Source organism: Phycodurus eques, chromosome 21 (assembly GCF_024500275.1).
Source record: "Phycodurus eques isolate BA_2022a chromosome 21, UOR_Pequ_1.1, whole genome shotgun sequence".
Lineage (NCBI taxonomy): Eukaryota > Metazoa > Chordata > Actinopteri > Syngnathiformes > Syngnathidae > Phycodurus > Phycodurus eques.
The window spans coordinates 7,358,253-7,377,327 of record NC_084545.1 but is presented as its reverse complement, the minus strand read 5'-3'; the positions used below and the strand labels follow the sequence as shown (position 1 = coordinate 7,377,327).

At 38.0% G+C, this 19,075-nt stretch overlaps 1 long non-coding RNA gene across 1 annotated transcript; it reads right to left on the bottom strand.

Annotated features, from left to right (window-relative positions):
- Positions 1 to 6,449: 6,449 nt before the first annotated feature.
- LOC133396506 (uncharacterized) lies at positions 6,450 to 15,665 on the bottom strand. Its single transcript, XR_009767374.1, has 3 exons — positions 15,208 to 15,665; positions 13,386 to 13,499; positions 6,450 to 12,152 (listed from the first exon to the last, which is right to left on the bottom strand). It is a non-coding gene; the product is annotated as an uncharacterized LOC133396506 (long non-coding RNA).
- Positions 15,666 to 19,075: the final 3,410 nt, after the last annotated feature.

Genomic DNA, 19,075 nt, shown 5'->3' with positions numbered 1-19,075 from the left:
GACAGTACACGTCCTCTCCGCAAATTTAGAAGTTGTTATTCTTGCAGCCTGGTGCCAATGGTCTCTGGCTTGTTATTATGCAACCCAGGCTTTGGAGCCTTGTTTTAAGTAAAGTTTAAACATCTCTACGTGTCAGGTGTAATTTAAATGTAAAATGTACAGTATTTATTAATTTATTTATTGGGTAATCCTGCACCCGGATTATGAACAGTGTCTCTCCCAGAAGATTCTTCTGAATCATGTCAGCCACCTAGGACCTTGCAGACCTCAAATGACCAAGGATCTAAAGTTCTTTCTTGGTTTGCCAGAAATAAAAGAATGTTTGTTTGTGATTGCTCATAAATAGTGACGTATTAACAAATCTCACAGCACGCTCCCCACCAAACCGGAAAACTCATCAAACCATCAAAGATACTGAACCCCCCTCCCAGTTGCTTGTGATGCTGCATCATCAGTTAGTGAATAAGGAGAGAGTGTTTAAGTGCTTTGAGTACCCTCAAGGTAGAGAAACGCTGTACAATTGAAAGCCAATTTACTTGGGGAAATACTCAACAGTTAAACTTAACCCCATTGAACATCAAAAAATTCACACCGGGATGAATAGTTTTTGGGCCAAGCAGAAGGAGTAGCGATTAAGTGGCTCTGTGTACTCTATTGCACCAATAAATGACCAGACTTAGTTGAAGCCGGTCCAGCGTTCTAGCGTTAAAGGCGTTAGTTTGCAATGAGATCACTGGGCTAGCGCAGAATTCGCCATCAGTAAGAGAGCCACCATCTGAAGATGGACGTTTGGATTTTGACTAGCTGATTCTTGGGCAAGAAACCTAAGTGCTTCCACCTGTTGAGGCCTCTGACCAAGAATCTTATGAACGTGTCCCTTTGACATCTCCACCTACGGAGGCGTCTGCATCTTCAGCTGTCCCTGCGGTCACCTGTGCTCAGTCCAGTGATGTCGTCTTGCGCCGGACAGCAAGGTCAATTGTCAGCCACTACTCCAATCATCATTTTCTCTCACAGCCCGTTGGATGGGCGGTGGCAACAAAGAGGGCTATGTACTGTAGCTTTTCAATGCTCAGCTTTCTGGCCTAATTGGCACCACCATTAGTCAATAACTAGAGGTGCACTGGGGATAAAGGGAGTAATCCCCTCCCTACCCACGCTATGTCTGCTCTCTTACTTTGACGTCACTTCCAGGCCAGAAGCTCGCTACTAACAGAGGGGCTGACTTGGATTCAACCTACTCGTTTTTACGATTGATGATGTAATTGTGCAGGCCTCTCTTTTTCTCCCTCCCTTGTGTGTGGCACATCGGATGCAACCCTCTTCCAGCTGCCGATAGTGCAGAAGCAGTGTCAACACCAGCGGATTGACCTATGTGGGCTGACTATGTGATTTTTATTTTTTTGGATTTTTTTTTTTTTTTCAGAGTTAGTACATGTACTGCGGATTGCGGTTACACGTTGGATTAGTATGTACTTGACTGACTTGTTTTAGAAAATGTATGCGCTTTATTTTGTTTTCTGTTAGTCAAATATAATTGGTTGTGTAATTAACTGGGCTAATGGATAATTAATTAATAATTAGTAATTAAGGGAATAGTAAACTTTAAACGACATAAAAATTTAGCCATGCTTAAAAAAAATAAGTTATGGCAAAACAAAATAATCCTTTTGTCCTCTTTTACTTTAAATTCAATCACTAAGTCGGGTGACTCATTTAGAACTACTGATTCAGTTTATAGTGACACAAATGACAATTGTCCGCTTGGTCATTCGATTAAAGGTTACGTTTCATCCTGTCGTCACCATATTTAAAAGACAGCTTCAACATTGAGCTGTGACGACAGATGATATTTTAATGGCGGCAGGTTCAGGAGCATTAAAATTACATTCACGTTAGCCACTCGCTATTCGCCTTATGGGGAAAGTCATGTGACCAAACCCGGAAAACATGTTAGCGGACTTCTTGTGTGCTCAGCCAAACTATGATATTTACGGGCTGATGACAGGATGGTTTGAACCCGAACTTGCGGGAAGATTAATTTCCTTTTCGCTGACCTCTTTGGGGAAAAGTTAAATACATTGTATATCCATCCATCCATCCATTTTAGGAGCCGCTTCTCCTCACTAGGGTCGCGGGAGTGCTGGAGCCTATCCCAGCTATCATCAGGCAGGAGGCGGGGTACACCCTGAACTGGTTGCCAGCCAATCGCAGGGCACATACAAATAACCAACCATTCGCACGCACTTTCACACCTACGGGCAATTTAAAGTTGTCAATTAACCTACCGTGCTTGTTTTTGGGATGTGGGAGGAAACCAAAGTGTCCGGAGAAAACCCACGCAGGCACGGGGAGAACATGTAAACTCCACACAGGCGGGGCCGGGGATTGAACCCCGGTCCTCAGAACTGTGAGGCAGACCCTCTAACTAGTCGCCCACCGTGCCGCCTACATGTATATCATTTTTTTTAAATACAAATATGTTATGATTTTTCTAAACGCTAAACATCAGACATGGTCATCGTTGGTAGCTCTGGAAGACATCTTGGTAAAAGACATTGTTAACATTTAATGGTCCTACAAGTGCTTTGTCTCAATCCTGCTATAGGGCTCCACCAGTTACCAGAGCCGGAAGGAAGTGCCTCGTCCTGTTTTGCCGAATGTGAAAGTTTGGTGCGCATAATCCCTATTAGCGAGTAGTGTTAACGATGCCTGGACTGTACTTTCGTTACTTAGCTGTGTTTATTAACACATTCACAATCACATTGTTTTTAGTAGTCCCAAACTTGCAGTCTTCGTATGGTCTATTAATTATTTTTCTTCTCAATTAAACGCATAACCAAATGTAGTTAATGTTTGTCTAGCTAGCTAAAACTGGTAAGTTAGCTTACCTGTCTTTGTGGGTTTTGTAGTGACGATTAAAGTTAGATGTTGTCCTTGTTGTGTCTTTGATCTTTGTGTTGTCAACCTCACATGTTGCTGTTGTCTAGAAAACAATCCTTGTATCCACATTTCCGAATCTTCCGAGCACTTTCCATCAGCGTCAAGTCCTAAAGATGGTGAGTCGAGTCAAGTAATGTGGCTCGAGTCACCCAAACCTAGAGGGCTCTATTTTTGGTTGGAGGTGGTCCAAACCCATCACCAGCCTCAACAAAAATGTGTTTTTAGATTATCTATTTTGTTGTAGTAAAGCATTTTCCTAAGCATTAACTTGGAACTTCGTCTCTTGTCAGATGGGTAAACTTTTGACTTGATAGACTTGACAGTGTATCTGAAGTGCATGATGAGCTATTGACATTGGCGTGTTCATTATACAGGAATGTAACAGTGGTTGATCTGAAATAAAGGCACTCAATGGGGCAATTGTAAGTTCATAGAAGTTAATTAACGAATAGAAGGAAGTATAATTCAATTAATTAAAGTATTAAAAGCCATCTGCATTCTGAACTATGGAATGAGCTCGTAAAATAACCTTTTCAACATTGTTTAAACGAACTGCATTAGCTATCGCTCGTGAAAATGCCAAAAGAGGAACGTGGGAAAGCTACAGTGGATATAAAATGTATAAAACCTTTAACCATGACGGCACACGTGCTTCCTGGTGGCAATAGCTCCGATGACACAATTTCTAAACAAGCCCTTGTATGTCATTTGAAGACAGCAGAGCGATTGAAAAAAACAGAGTAAAGGGCTCGTCAGATTTTAGCCTTGTTCTCTACCGCCGTAGTTGGAATGTGTGACGTGTCTGTCGAAAAGACATACTCTAATGTGAGGAATTGCTTCAAAACAAAATTACAAATATGAAAATATTAGGTGACAATTCAGGCATATTTAACATGATAATTGAGGGACTGGCTAATTATTTGGATTAAATTATATAATATTTCAGATTGATGGCAAAGATGTGTCCTTTTTAACAGTGAGAACCCAACCAAACATGTTTTTCATACTGATGTTGGGAAAATCGCTGACTGCAGGCTGGCAGAGACCCCAGGCAGGGTTAGATAAAGTCGGGGTCACGTCTCGTCCTCCGCATCCATCACCTTGAGCAATACTCTGGAGTTTATGTAAAAAATGACTTTGGAGCTGGAAAAATGGCAGTCTAACAGGAAAAAGTGGCTGGAGTTTTATCACTTGTGGTCACAAAGTATTCATTTTCAAAAGCAGAGGAACAAATTCATGAACATCTCCCGACAGAGTCTGAAGCACAATGGGCAAAACACGGGCTTATATGCACAAATTATGTCTTTTGGGTAAAGCCCTTTTCTCTGATTGGTCAATCCTGACTGGGAAAAAATTTCTAATCGTGTCATAACACTGATCATATTTGGCCAATCTGTCAAGACTTGATTCTTTAATGGTATCCTCAGTATGACTACCGTCATTGTCTGAGTCACTTGTTTTTAAAGGTGTCCTGTCTGTGGAAACCAGGATTCTTTTTTTTTTTTTTTTTTTTTTAAACCCAAACATGGTATATGTATGGGTTTAGACCTTTATATAAAAGGCAATAGATTACCCAAAAGGATAGAAAATGACATCATAGTACCTGTGAGAAAATGCCTTCCAAAAACCCAATGATGGCGGTTTGGCTCTTCTGTCCCTTTAGAAGCGGCTAGTACAACCATTTACGACATTTACTCCATTTATCCAAAGACTTTTGGGGTATATCTGGCGGCGCGTCCCCAAACACATGTTTTGTCATCGCTTCAGTTCAGGTCAGCGGTAGTCAATCACTTCTTTGGCAACCAAAAATATTTGGCCCCTATTGTTTACAAACATGAAAAAGTCTATAAAAACCCCTGTTAAAATGTCATAGTTTTGTAATGTAAAAAAAGACAAACTAAAGAGAGCAAATTAAAGGAGCAGTACAACTAAAAAACAAAAATGTAGGTAGGTACAAATGTGCATACTGTTTTATGGGCGATGGGGCTGTGTGCAAAATAAGACTACGAATAAATATAAATATATTTGTTTTAAACTATTATTTGGCAGCGATCTCCTGATATCCTGTTGATATGCTAACCCTAAACTTGGCGGAGGTTTTTCAACTGAGTGCCTTTCTAGTTGAGTGGACTATAGTTTGAAACACACATTACTGCCACTTAAAGCACTTAAGTGAATTAGCATTGGCTCATGGTCAGACGGTTGTCAGAGTATGAGCACTTCAAACCACGCTTTTATTCTGGAAAAAAATCTCGTCACTTCAGCTGTGGGCTGTCCACTTTCGACGAATTGTATGTACTACAAAATGAAAAATTTTAAAATGTAATCTCAAAATTTAGACTTTTCTCAATTGAGGTTTGTTGTTTTTGTTATTAACGGCTGAAATAAAATTTAAAAAATCTATTATTGATATGTACATTGGAGGAGAATGTTTTGTTGAGGTGAAAATGTTTCTCAGAAGAAGAAGGGTAAGCAGTACATAGTGGTACCTTGGCTTATGAGTTTAATGCATGCATTTTTTATTTAAACCCGTAAAAGTCTTGAATAAGCAGTGATACACCTTTTGGGGGTTTGGTGCGGGCAGCGTGGATTCAGTGACGGTGTGAATGTGAGTGCGAACGGTTGTGCGTGTCTATATGTGCCCTGCGACTGACTGGCGACTAGTTAAGGGGTGTCGTCCGCCTTTCGCCCGAAGTCAGCTGGGATAGGCTCCTTATCCCTAACCAGGATAAGCGGTGTTGAAAATTGATGGATGGATGTTTAAAAACATTCTCGACATAATAAAAAGTGTGTAATGTAATAAAAGTATTTTATGAAATGTAATTTCCTGTGTGTTGGGTCAAGCAGAAAATCACCCAAAAAAAAAAAAAAAAGTGATACAGCATGTGTGCCTTTCAGGGGTGTGGCCTAGTGAGTGCTGTCAGGAACTTAACTAACTTAACTAGTTTTGAATTTTGGCCTACTGTAGCTTCTTACAGGTGTTCTCATTTTGCATTTGTGTATTTGACTGTTTGTCCCTTTCAATAAATGGCTGAGAATACATCGACTTCATGTTGCTAACCAAAGCAGTAGCACCGAAACAATGGTTGGTTTTTCACATTGTTCCACATTTAATAGTGCCTATTCTGTTTTAGACTCCAGTATTACTTGACATACACTGTAATATCGGTACAATTTTGTTTAATATTATTATTTGAAATGCATTTGGATTCCTCACATATATCTAAATATGTTTTTGAATTCATTGATATCCTGTGGCGTCTTTTCCCATTTGGATTTTCTGTTCAGTTATAATATCCATAATTGTGTGCATTATACGAAGTTGTTGGCCATAAAATCAGCTCTGCTCCAATACCCCCTGAGCCTGCATCTGATATTCCCCACTGGGAGACCCTAAAATTAAGTAATGAAGAATCTCAATCTTTATTAAAATTCAAAGTAATTTTCTGAAAGAAAAACACATTTTAAAAGACATATTTATTCAATTCCAGCATACTGATGTACACCACAGCAATAATCTAATTACATTGTTGACAGCGGCATTATCATAACTACTTTTCACAGATTTATTTGTTGAAAAAAAAAATATCTTAAGCAATTGTTAAATAGGAGGAAAACATTGCAAAATATTCTTAACAATCAAGTCATGGCATGGTAAGTAAAAAAATATTTTTTAATTTAACAATGTCTAAATTACTAGAATTATAATAGCAGGTTAAAATAAATGGCAATTATTCTTAAATACAGTTTTACAATTCAATTTGCACAATTTCTTGTTACTGATACAGCCATTATGGATCGCCATCAAATTCCACACATTGATATACTCAAATTAAAATTCCACTATACTGACATGCAATTCACAAGAATAATCCAATTGCATTACTGTATTTACAACAAGCAGCATTATGAGAACTGTTTTTCATGTATTTAGCAAATTGTGTAATTAAAGTTATTTATTTACTTTAGTTTTATCCCCCACTCATTAAATGAAGGAATGCTTAAATGGAAGAAAACATTGCTCAAGAATCTTAACAACAGGCCATGGCTTAGTAATTAAAAAATAAATAAATAAATAAATCATGATAATAGTGAATTTTATCAATTGCTTGTCTAATTAAATTAATTGTGATAATTATTCTAACAGGATAAAATTAGTGGCATTGTTAATTCCAATTTTACATTTAAATTTGTACAATTTCAGTTGTGTTCGTGTTATGTGTGTAGCAGGGCATCTGGGTACTCATACAAATGTAATTATTTCTGCCATAAATAACTGAAAACCTTTTGTTTATATTTAAGTCTGAGTTGTTCAAGTTCGTACAAATATGTCAAAGAAATACAAAGACCTTAAATCCAAATTTTGATAAACGCCAAATTCAAATCCTTTAGTGTGCAATCTATTATCTATTAAATGTGCTGCAAACTGCACTTCCATTCCATTTTTGGCAGAAAGCATAATCTCAAAGAACAAAAAAAAAATCATTTTTAATAAGTACTTTAGTGGGCTCAAATGTTTGCAAAATTAGCACGCCTGGGCAAATCAATTTTTTATGTATTTATTTTATTTTATTTATTTATTTTTTAATAATCCAAATGGATTTGTGCATTTTGGAAAATAGCTCTTGAATTATGAATACAGTTCAGTCTCAGTCAGTTGCATTCATTCTATGTTTAATACATACTATACATTTATACACGATGTGTCTATTAAACCACATAGCTACAGCTAATAACATTGTCATTATTTTCCGATATAGATCAATATTGGGACCAGTAGACCGGCAATATTGGCAGAATGACAGTCATTCAAGGGCTTGCGAAGCTACATTTAAATGAAACCATTTTTCCTAAACCGATTTTCCAATATTGCCTCTTTCACAGAATCACAATACAGGAACAACTGGGGGCCACGCAACCACCTGAGCCATGCTGCCATCCACAGTCAGTGAAATTTACTCCAAAATATTTAACGTGATGAATGCTAAATTCAAGATGGCTGCAAAATATACTGCTGCAATTGGGTTGATTTCATTTTTTGTTTTTTAAATAACCAATTTGGACTGAGCTTATTTAAGTGTCAATGACAGGGTAAAACGAAGACATTTGTTCAAATGTTCAATGAACTGTATACAATCATTGTTCTTTCTTGTTTTTCTCATAATTTAGTAAGATAAGATACAATAGAGCCCAACATTATTTTATGAGGCCTGTTAATATTTTTTGCCCACAGAAATTACACTAAATTGCAGTGTTCGCTATGAGTCAAAAATATGATTTAAATAAAACATTATTCAAATTCTCAATTGTTTTTTTTTTCTCAAGAGGCATTGATGATTTTTTATTTTTTATTTTTCTTCCCCAAAGCTAAGATTTGCTGACCAAAACAAGGAACAATATGAATGGGAAAATATAATGAAATGATTGAAATGCATTGACTGCTCATTCCTATTTAGCTTTAATAGGAATCATCAGCATTATCAGCAGCAGCAAGAGCAGTAACATCTTATCAATACAGAGGATTGAAATTGCAGGCACAACCACATGATTCGCAGCAGATCTTGACTGCCTACATCAGTAATACAAGAAACCACTGTTACCATAATCAATAAGAGCAAACAATGCTGAATTGATCATCTTGGCCAAATCATTTGACATACGACAAACAAACAGAGACATACATGTAATTGAGACTGGGCACAGGACTAGAAACCAAACTATTACTGATGAGCCATTCAACAGGGGTCATGGTTTTATTAGCTCCAACACTCATTCATAAAGACTATCATGAGGAATACATTATAAGTGTATTATATTTGATATTTGTATTGAGTTTGGGACTACCAAATATAGACCCAATTCAGAAACAAGATGGATCATTCCAGAATTGGAAGAAATTTGTTGGCCTCCTCCCCTCCTCCCACACACACACTGTGACATTTCCAAATAGTTCATGCACAAACAAAATACAGAAACGTGTACTTGATGTGTAAATGATCGTTACACATGTAGACAAACTGTAACTGTAGCTCTAATGAGAGCCATTCCTAAATGTAATGTAAAATGTCAGGTGGCTCCTGAGCACCCCATAAATTGTTTTTTTACTCTTGTCCCTCCCTCTCGATTATCAACTTACATATCAAATATAACAGATAAAATAAGTTTTAAATCTTTTTTTTTTTTCGGGAATTACATATATGTCTCCCTTGAATTGTTTAAACATCTTTTTATCACAGACATGTTTTGAAGTAGTAATTATGCTGTGTTTCTCAACATACAAGAAACCTTGCTACTAAAACCTTTTGAGTGATCTAGAGGAAGAGACAAAAAAGTGAGCTACATGACTCAGCAGAAATGACATCATCAGGCTATTTGCGCTGGCCATGGCTCTTCTATTTTTAGCATTAGCGTCAATTTGCAACCCTGTTACTGTAATTGGATATCTTAAAATGTCATTAAAATTCAAATAAAATCTACCTGGGAAAGAAAATTCGGAATATACATTTTTCAGTATCTGCAACAGATATGACAAATAAAATAATATCCGAATATAAAGTTTACTGTTGATGGTTGAGCTGTATGATTTAAAATTATATGATGATCTATTACCTGTTTCTTGAAAAGGAAAAAAAGTTTTTCAAAAATGCTGGTGCATAAATTGGCATCCAATTCTGGAATTACCCACATACACTTATTTTAAATTTAGAGCACATTAGAGAACGTGTGAAAAGCACACAAATGATGCAATGGATATTAGCCAGACGAGGCCTAGCAGCAGAAACACCAAGCCATCAAAACACAGAAACACCTGCAAATCAACACACAAGGATGTCATCACACAAAGCTATCTAATCTCATTTAACCTCATCTCAAATCTAATCTTTTAACATCCAAAATGTTTAGGTGTTGGTTTGCAGAGTGATTTTTGTTGTTTTTGTGATTTCACCGCTTTTGACGTTCTTATACATTCGAGCAAGCCTCTGTACTAGTTGAAATTAAATATAATCATACATGAACAATAATTCATGTGAGATCTTAAAGTATGATTTGTACTATTTTAATCATGATGTTAAATGACGATGTAGCATGGCAAAGAATCCAGGTTTTAAATAAATGCTATTGTGTAATCAATCTTGGGTCGGTTCTACATTACAATACGCTTCAGAAATGCAAATCAGATTTTAGGTTTCGTATATAAGAAGCGTGGAAATATGGTTTCTTCTCGCCCGGCATGATGAGGAAATCTCCAGCGGATCATCCTGAGACGTGACATGGATGAGGACATGACTGTCTGACTCCACTTGATCCTATTATGTGTTTAAATGGATTTTACATGGCTGTTAAGATTCAGAATGTGCTATCAGACATAGAGGAGGGGATCCATATTCATGGTGCGTTGGCAGGTCGCAAACTGTCCCGCTTGTAGTTCTAGACCATTTGAGCGAGGAGTAATTGTATAATGCCTCGCTCCGCAATGCATGAATTGAGCTGTCGAACAGTCATGGTAGATTTTGTTTTCTCAGCGAGCGAGTGTGCGCATGTGAGTGTGTTCCTTTGCGTAGCTCAGCAGAAAGAACCATAATGCAAGTGTCATAAACCTCACCGAGATAAATGGCGTTTGAGCAACCATTTGCATAAAAAGGGGATAAACGGGCGGGGAGCGGGGAAACTAAACTGCAGCTTAGCTTGCCTCGCTACAATAATAAATGTACAGTGACTTGAATAGGGTGAGGCTCTGCTGCGAAAATGCACACAATTCATCTGCTGATCGTAAAATAATGCACACCCGTTGAAATTAATGAATGTGTATCAATATGTGTAGTAATAATCATTATTATTGTTATTTCATTTTTATCAGATAATTGTATATGTACTGTGTATGTATCATTTTTGTAATATTATTATTATTATTATTACAAACAGGGTTGCATGAATTATTATGAATTGTTTCTGTTCACGAATACAGTGATACAATATTATTATTCTTTTTTTGTAATGAAATGTGACAAAATGCCCTAAGATTTTTTATGTTTGAACCTACATTGATGAATTGACAAATGAATGCAGCATTTACCACATACGATATTTATATGAAAAATTTCCATATCGACAATGCGATTTAGATTGGCATCATTTGAAAGGTAATTCCTAAAGTCAAAAAATGCACTTTTCTTTTCTTTTTTTTAATTCAAAGATAACATTCTAAAAATGTTACATCCCCTGGGTTCCCAATTACTTATTTTTGTTCATTTTGTGGGAGGAATAAATTGGCCAACTGGATTCAGTCTCGCCTTGGAAATTTTGCTCGCATATTTGGGCATCCAGGATCAGTCGCCGATTCCCCACTATATACAAAGTGGGCGTGGTTTTGATTTTGAAGCCTCATTTTCAGGTTTTATTTTATTTTGTTATTATTATTTTTTTAATCATTCAAATTTGGTAAGGTTGTTTACAAGACTCTTATTTGTGGTGTGTCAAATTTATAAAGACATTTATTTTCAGTTTACTGGGACTTCAAAAGATGGATCGATGGAACAGGCTGGCAAGTTGTTTTTCAACTGGGTTGGTCATCTTAGGAAAATTCGAATGTCATATTGATGTCAAAATGAATGAAATCACTGCTTCTGCTTACTGTGGTGTGTATTGACCCTGTTTTTGAGTCACACTCTTTCTTTCAGCAAACAATCTCAAAGCAGCACGGCAGACAAACACAGAAAAGAAAAAGATCTGCCCGTCGCCACAAAGACAGATGCATGAAGGCAGGGAAAGAAAAAAAGATTGCAATGATTTCATCTTCAAAGAAGAGCCACCCAAACGAATAGTCCTCCCCTGGATGGGTAGGGTGTTGGGGTGAGGTGTGGTAAGGTGAAGTGGGTGGGTGGGTGTCAGGTGTTGGGCGAAGAGGGGACTCTCCTCGACTACGCGTATTCTTAAGCAATAACAACGTGATCCGTATTATCCACCCAAGAATACCCGTCACCGAAGAGAGTCTTTCAATATACGCAGGAGGCTAACCAGAAACCATGTGAGCAGTTCCACTGCCATTGCATCATCACATCCCCACCACCATGGCCATCACTGCTGCCATCAGCAGCCCTTCTTCATGCGCCAGTGGCAAACAGACACATAAACAGATTGAGAAAGGTGGTAGTTGCATTGATTGAAGACGCCTCACTGCAGCGTGAGACTAAGTTCCATCAATGGCTCCTCTGCAAAGGAGAAAATTCACAATGGTGGCATTTTCAATATGAGGGTGATTCCAGAATTGGAAGACATTTTCTCTCTCCCTCCTTGAAATTTCAAATAATCCATGCACAAAATACAAACATGTATTTGTTGTGTAAATTACACCTGGCCTGAGAGAAAATGTGTGTAAAGCTGTAGTAAAGGTGATTCATCAATGTTATTTGTAATATCATATTGCTCTTGAGCACCCCAGAAAATTGGCTTTTTTTTCTTCTTTCTTGTCCTTCCCTCTTAATGATCAACTTACATCAAATACAACACATAAACTATGTTTTGAATCAGGTTTTTGGTGTGATGTCTTCCTTGTAAGTTTAGAACGTTTTGTTTTGTTGAAAACATATCTCAAAATTGAAGTAATTATACTCTGAAGTTGTATCCCTCAACCTACACGTAGCCCTGTTACTGAAACCATCTAGAGGAAGAGAAAAATAGTGAGCAGCATAACTCAGCAGAACTGACATCATCACGCTAATTGCTCTGACCATGGGTAGACCTGTAAGTCCTCTCTTCTATTTTTGATATTTTTTCAATGTTTTCAGCCATAATGGAGTGTGCCACTTAAACAGATTCAATGCCTTTGATTTGCGACCCTGTTACTGTAGTTAGTTTAGTTTATTATTATTATTATAAATCTGTTTACTCTTGATCAGTTAGCCTAGCAGCTAACATCGCTAGCATGTACTCTTGACCAAAAACTGTAACATTAATTTGCAAACCTGTTACTTGCATCTCTTTTACTGAAATTAGAGTAATACTAAAACCAAATGTAACTTTCTTTATTTTATTGTAAAGAATTTGCTCAGCTAAGTTTTTGAAATTTTCAGATGCCTGAGTATCTATAACAGGCGCAGGGCACAGATAATTACACAGATAACATTTATAAGAGAATCTGTACTCTTGATGGATGAGCCGGATGAATCAAATTATATTTTATTACCTTTTACCTGTTTTTTTTTTTTCTTTAAAGATAACAAAAAATGTTGGTGCCTAAACTGTCCTCCAATTCTGGAATGACCCATGAGCTAGCAGTGTGTGTGCAGGGCAGGAACAGAATTAAAAAAATAATAATAATTAAAAATGGAGCACAAAAAGCTTAGGTTAGATTTCCTCACTTCTGGAAACAAAACTGGAGGTGAGAGCGTAATGGACATGAAGATAAAGATAAAGACGATCAATTTCCACAGCAAGGCTCTTACCTGAGCCACAGCCTTGCTGCACTGCCTGTCTTTGACCAGCTTCCGTTGGTGACTTTTGGCTTTCGCTGCTACTGTTGCCACTGTTGCTCGGTCCTGTCGTAATGAGAACTGGGGCTGTGGGTCAGGGTAGGGAAGGTATTGGTAATGAGGGGGCGGGGGGGGGGGTGAAGTGAGGTTTCACATGTATGGCGTGAGGTGGAGGGGTGGGGGGTGGGGGGGGGGGACGTGAGGTTAGGGAGGTCATTCCAGGAGCTGCTTGGGTGTATTGGTGGGCCCGTGTGTTTCATTATCACCAGCAAACCCCCCACCGTCTAAGGCCCACAGCACTAGAAATTAACACACGGCCTCTACTACAGAGGGGAGGGTGCAGCACATGCAGTGAACAAATTAGTTTAACTATATCAATATATTCGCGATGTGTCCCTCTGGGTAAATATAAAATATGAATTCAAGCACAACTCATGAAATATTTCAGCACATGACACTTAATTTCTTTGATTTTATTTTCAACTGTTTCACATTCTGAAATTTTAATGTAGTAATTATTTTCATGATCCCCACCCATCCCTTATTCTATTTTCAAATACATTTATTTAATTGAGGGAAATAAATGATTTGACGAATTCTTTCCAAGGTGTGTGTATCTTTTCAAAATGAATTGGTTAAAATGAAAAGCATGTCCCAAATGATCATGAGCTGTTAATCCCCTCCTCCTCAGCATAATATATTTTTTGCCGCACTTTTCTTTTTTAATAAGACCAAATAACAGATTAAATATCAAATTAGTCGAAAAAGCTCTGCAGAGGTGTAAAAGCTGCACCTTAAGATGGGATCGACAGCTGAGAGATGTTAAAAGGTTAGACTATAGGGAGGATGGGAAGTATAGAATGAATTTTGTATTTGTATTTTTATGATGTAGATAAAACCCGATGAAGCCAATCTGTGCGTGTTCATTTTATCCCTCTCTTTGTCTCTCTCCACTTTTTAATTTGCATCCCATCCTTACCGAAACATCCTAAGAGACACACATGCACACATAAATACGCACGCCCACCTGAATATTACACATTACACATGCATATCCAGAGCCAAAAACAGTCTGAAACCCCCGCCCACCCACAGACTGCAGAGAGATAAGATTTACCACCCGCAGTCATACAAACACATACTCAGCCGGTGTGGCCCAACCCAAACCATCTGCAGAAAAAATAAAACCTAAGGGCACCAGCGTAGAGAAGCAAGAAATCATTTCACTCTTTTCTCTCCCGAACAAACGCAGATACAAAATCAAAGGTCGGCAACACCGAGTAGTATTGATTATTCAGTGGAAGCACCCAAAGACTTATCAGATTACCCTGACAGCTCACAGCTAAAATCAGACATTAGGAATAATCCTTGCCCTTTGCATTTAGTGCAATTTACACGCAGAATAATTTGACTATAGGCAAGTACCACAGGTTGTCAACAATGGTGTAATAAAACATGGAAAGAAGTTCAATGGGAGTGGCATGTCTCTTATCCAGCTGTTTGTGTGTGTGTGTGTGTGTGTGTGAGAGAGTGATTTATTGGCTTTCACATTTCCTTCGCATTTTAATGTATGTGGAACCCACATCTTCCTTTTACCATTTATTTTTTTTCCAAAAGGTTGATGCCCAACAATGAGTTATGAGACATTAACATTAAAAAAAAAAAACATGATTAAAATATATATATTACTACGAATATCCTAAAGTTGGATGGAACACGGAAGACATGTTACATTTTGTTTGAAGATTCTCCACCTAAGGAGAAACACAGGTCGAGTCAGTTGTTGGCCTCTTACCCGCTTTTCTTCCTTTTCCTGTAAAGCAGGGTGTTGCCTCTCCTGGCGCACCTCTAAAATTCCCTCCCCTTCCTGCGCTCTTTCAGCCTGATGCCTTCCTGAGGGTCCTTGGCAAACTGGGAGGTGGTGATCTCCCTCCCCCTCCCAGTTGCAGGAAGAGCTCCCTGAAAAGAAGGAGGAGGTTGATCCCAGTAGGAAACAGAGGATGCGGTGCTGGACGAATTGGTACTGATGCTGCCGAGTAGGGATGGCAAACAAAAAGCTGTCCTCTTCCGCCTCCTCCCGCTGCACTTCTCCTACCACTCTTCCAGCTCCCACCTTCCCATCTGGGGTCCATTCAAGGAAAAGGAGCTTGTTGTTTCTCGCCGTGGCAAATAAACTGGCGGGGCCAATGAGAGAGTGTTGAGAGGGAGAAAGAGAGAGAGAGAAATGGAGAGCATGCGGGTGTGATGAGGCATAAGAGAGTGATGGAGCGGAGAGAAAGGGATACGGCGGTAGAGATGGACGAGGGGCGGGAGGATGGATGCAAAAGAGGAGGAGGAAGACAGATAAGATGCAGGGACGTATGAGAGAAAGAGACAGCAGACAGGAGATCTATAAAGAGAGAGAGAGAGAGATTGCAGTACCAACAGTTGTTCAATAGACTCTCCCACTCTTCTTTCTCTCTCTCTCTCCCACTCACACACACATTTATATTCTATTCACCCTCACTCGAACAGAGTCACACCCTCTTTCATGCCCTTGCACCCACTAATGGTGGATTAATTGCTGTATCGTGTGTTTCGTGTATTTCGTGTCCTTAGTCAACATTACTCTATGGGGGGGAACTTATTTTATTTATTTATTTATTTATTTTAAAGCAAGCAAAGCATAATGGCAGTCATGATGATGAGGAGGATAAAGAGGAAAATGGAGTTATCCCCTAGTGAATTGATGAAACCACAGAATGGGCCACTGGGTGGGGGTTGGCGCAAACGAATGCAGTCACAATTAAGGGTGGGGGTAAAAAGGAAATGTCACAATTTCTGCTTTTTTTAAATCGTCACCCTAAGTTAAATAAATAAATCCAAATTATTTGCATATCCTGCTCATGTCTTCTTGTTCACAGGTGCCTAGATTAAGAAATTGATTCAGGTATTGAAGGGAATTAAAATCACCTGTTGGCAAGAGCAGGAATAGACTGAATTAAACACTCACACATAGCATCCAATCAATAAATAGATAAGATATTTATGACAAGAAGTCTCAAGGGAGAATGAACTAATTAACAATCCCAATAAAATATACATAAGCAACAAATGGGCTGGGGAAAAGTCTTCTGAAGCTCAACTATCGCATGATTCCCTGTGGCCACTGACATCACACAAAATCGAGATCAGTTGTAAATGGATGGCTGTTGTTGTTACACTTTTTTTTCTTTTTTTTTTTTCAAAGTAGTCTGGAAATCTGAATGTGGACACATCAAACAAGCTTTCATGTTCTTTTGTTTTGTTGGTGTTCTTTCAAATTGTTTCTTTCACATTAGCTTTTCTAAACAGCAAAAAGCCACAGATACACATTGTGATCATCTTTGAAACATAAAAGGGAGTGAATGCAATTGATGAAACAAATACTGGATTGTCATGATTCACGGAAATATGACCATGGCAATGTAAAATTCAAATCGTTAGCCTAATAGCATCATTGCTTATGCCAGTTTTAACTTAGTGTCACAATATCAATAAAAAATCTAATAGTGCTTTCTAAAAAAGATTGTCTGTTTAGATTCTTAGTCATCCAGGTCATGGTAATGCACAAAGGTGAAATCAAGGGAGATTGCTGATGCTTGGGAAAATATTATTGTTATTATTATTATTTTCAAGAATTGCTTCTTTTCTTTTCTTTTTTTACCTAGGCTAAAACGTTCTTCCTAATGTTTGTGAAACAAAGGAATGAGGCTGAAGACAAGCACTGCTTCATAGTGGTCCACTGCCCCCTGATGGCAGAGTTCAAGATGTTTGGTGGATGCTGGCTGGCTGCTTTCAGGTAAACCAAACCGCAGCTGCTGCTTTTACAGCTCGAACAACAGGCGGTGTCCACACGCAAACACTATATGTATACCCACTGATTTGTACTATTTTCCCTTTCTTCTTCACATATGGGTCATTCCAGAATCGGAGGACAATTTAGACATCAACATTCGTGAAGAATAGACAATTTATTTTATTTTATTTATTTTTTGGCACGTTTTCAACAAGAACAGGTAATAAATCGTCATATAATTTGAGTCGTCCAGCTCAACCATAAACAGTACACTTTTCATTATTAATCATTTTTATATTTTCATACAAATATTTTGTTGTGGTTGGCGCAACCCTGTTACAGATATTGATTGCCTGGAAAACATTTTGTAAATTATTGCTGAATAAATCCTCTCCAAATAAATAAAGATAAAGTTTGAATTTTAGTATTACTCTAATTTTTTAGTATTACTCTAATTACAGTAACAAACAGAGTTGCAAGTAACAAGGTTGCAAATCAATGCCAATGCCAGTTTATGCTCGAGTACGCGCTAGCTGTGTTAGCTGCGATGCTAACTGATCTTGAACAAATGTAGCAAAAGAGAAAAATTCATGTATTTTTCTCATCATGTGAATGATAATAAGAATTTTAAACTAGATTTATGTAGCGACTTTGAGGACACCCAAGGATGCTTTACAGACAAAAACAAAACAAAAGACAGAACTAACTAACGACATTTAACTCATTCACTTCCAGCCTTTGACTTCTAAAGCCGTCAAAGGCAGTGAATGTGTTAAAGGTGGATAACTATGGGCTAAAGACTCGGGCAAACAGGTGAGTTTAACATGAGTAACAGGGTGTAACAGAGTTGCATTAATTGGAGTGACATAATATGAAAAGTAAAAGCAATTAGTTGATTGTAATTTCTGCTGAGACACATGGCTCACTTTCTTTTCTCTTCCTCGTCGCAAAGGCTAAAAAGGTTTTAATAAGAGGGTCACATACTATTTAAAATATGTCTGATATAAAACTTAATGTTTTAACAATTACAAGGAATACATGCACAAAATCATACCAAATAAAGTTGATTTAAAACGTATCTGTTATATTTGATATGGAAGTTACCATCAAGAGGCAGAAGGACAGGAGGGGGAAAAAGCCACTTTAGGAGACACTCAAGAGCAATTTGGTATTTCAAATCATATTTAGGAATTACTTTTACCACAGCTACAGTTACATTTGGTCTCAGGACAACTATAATTTATTTAATTTATTTATGCCAAGATTATTTGAGATCTCATGGGCGGGGGGAAGACCAATTCGTCCAATTCAGGAAAGACCCATATACATGCATTTTTTACACTGCTTATTATTACCAGAGTTGCAAGTGAGCTGGAGCCTATTGCAGCTGAAATTGGGTGAGATGAGAGGTACACCCTGTGAACCAATACAGGGCGTGAGTCAGATAAAGTACATACAAAACAATAAATCAATAAATCTCATGGACAAATAAAATAAAACAATGCAAATGTTTGTGCAAACAGAGGACAATTGAGTCACTATCAATCATCAGCCAGGTTTGACCTGAGGCTGTCAATAACTGCTATTTAAACACACACACGAAGCAACAACACATACAACACCGAACATACACAAAGACACGCAGGTATACAGTATATTCTCTCTGTTCGGTGGGAACAAAAAGAACTACTGGAATTTAGTCGGAGATCTTCTTCTCTGCCACTTCTTATTGCTGTTAATTACGCTGCATCTTTTCCAGTAGAAGCCACAGCATGTTGCGTCACAATGCGCTACTACACTGAGGGCGTGCAACTACCCACTCACGATCGGGATATGGCCTCTATTA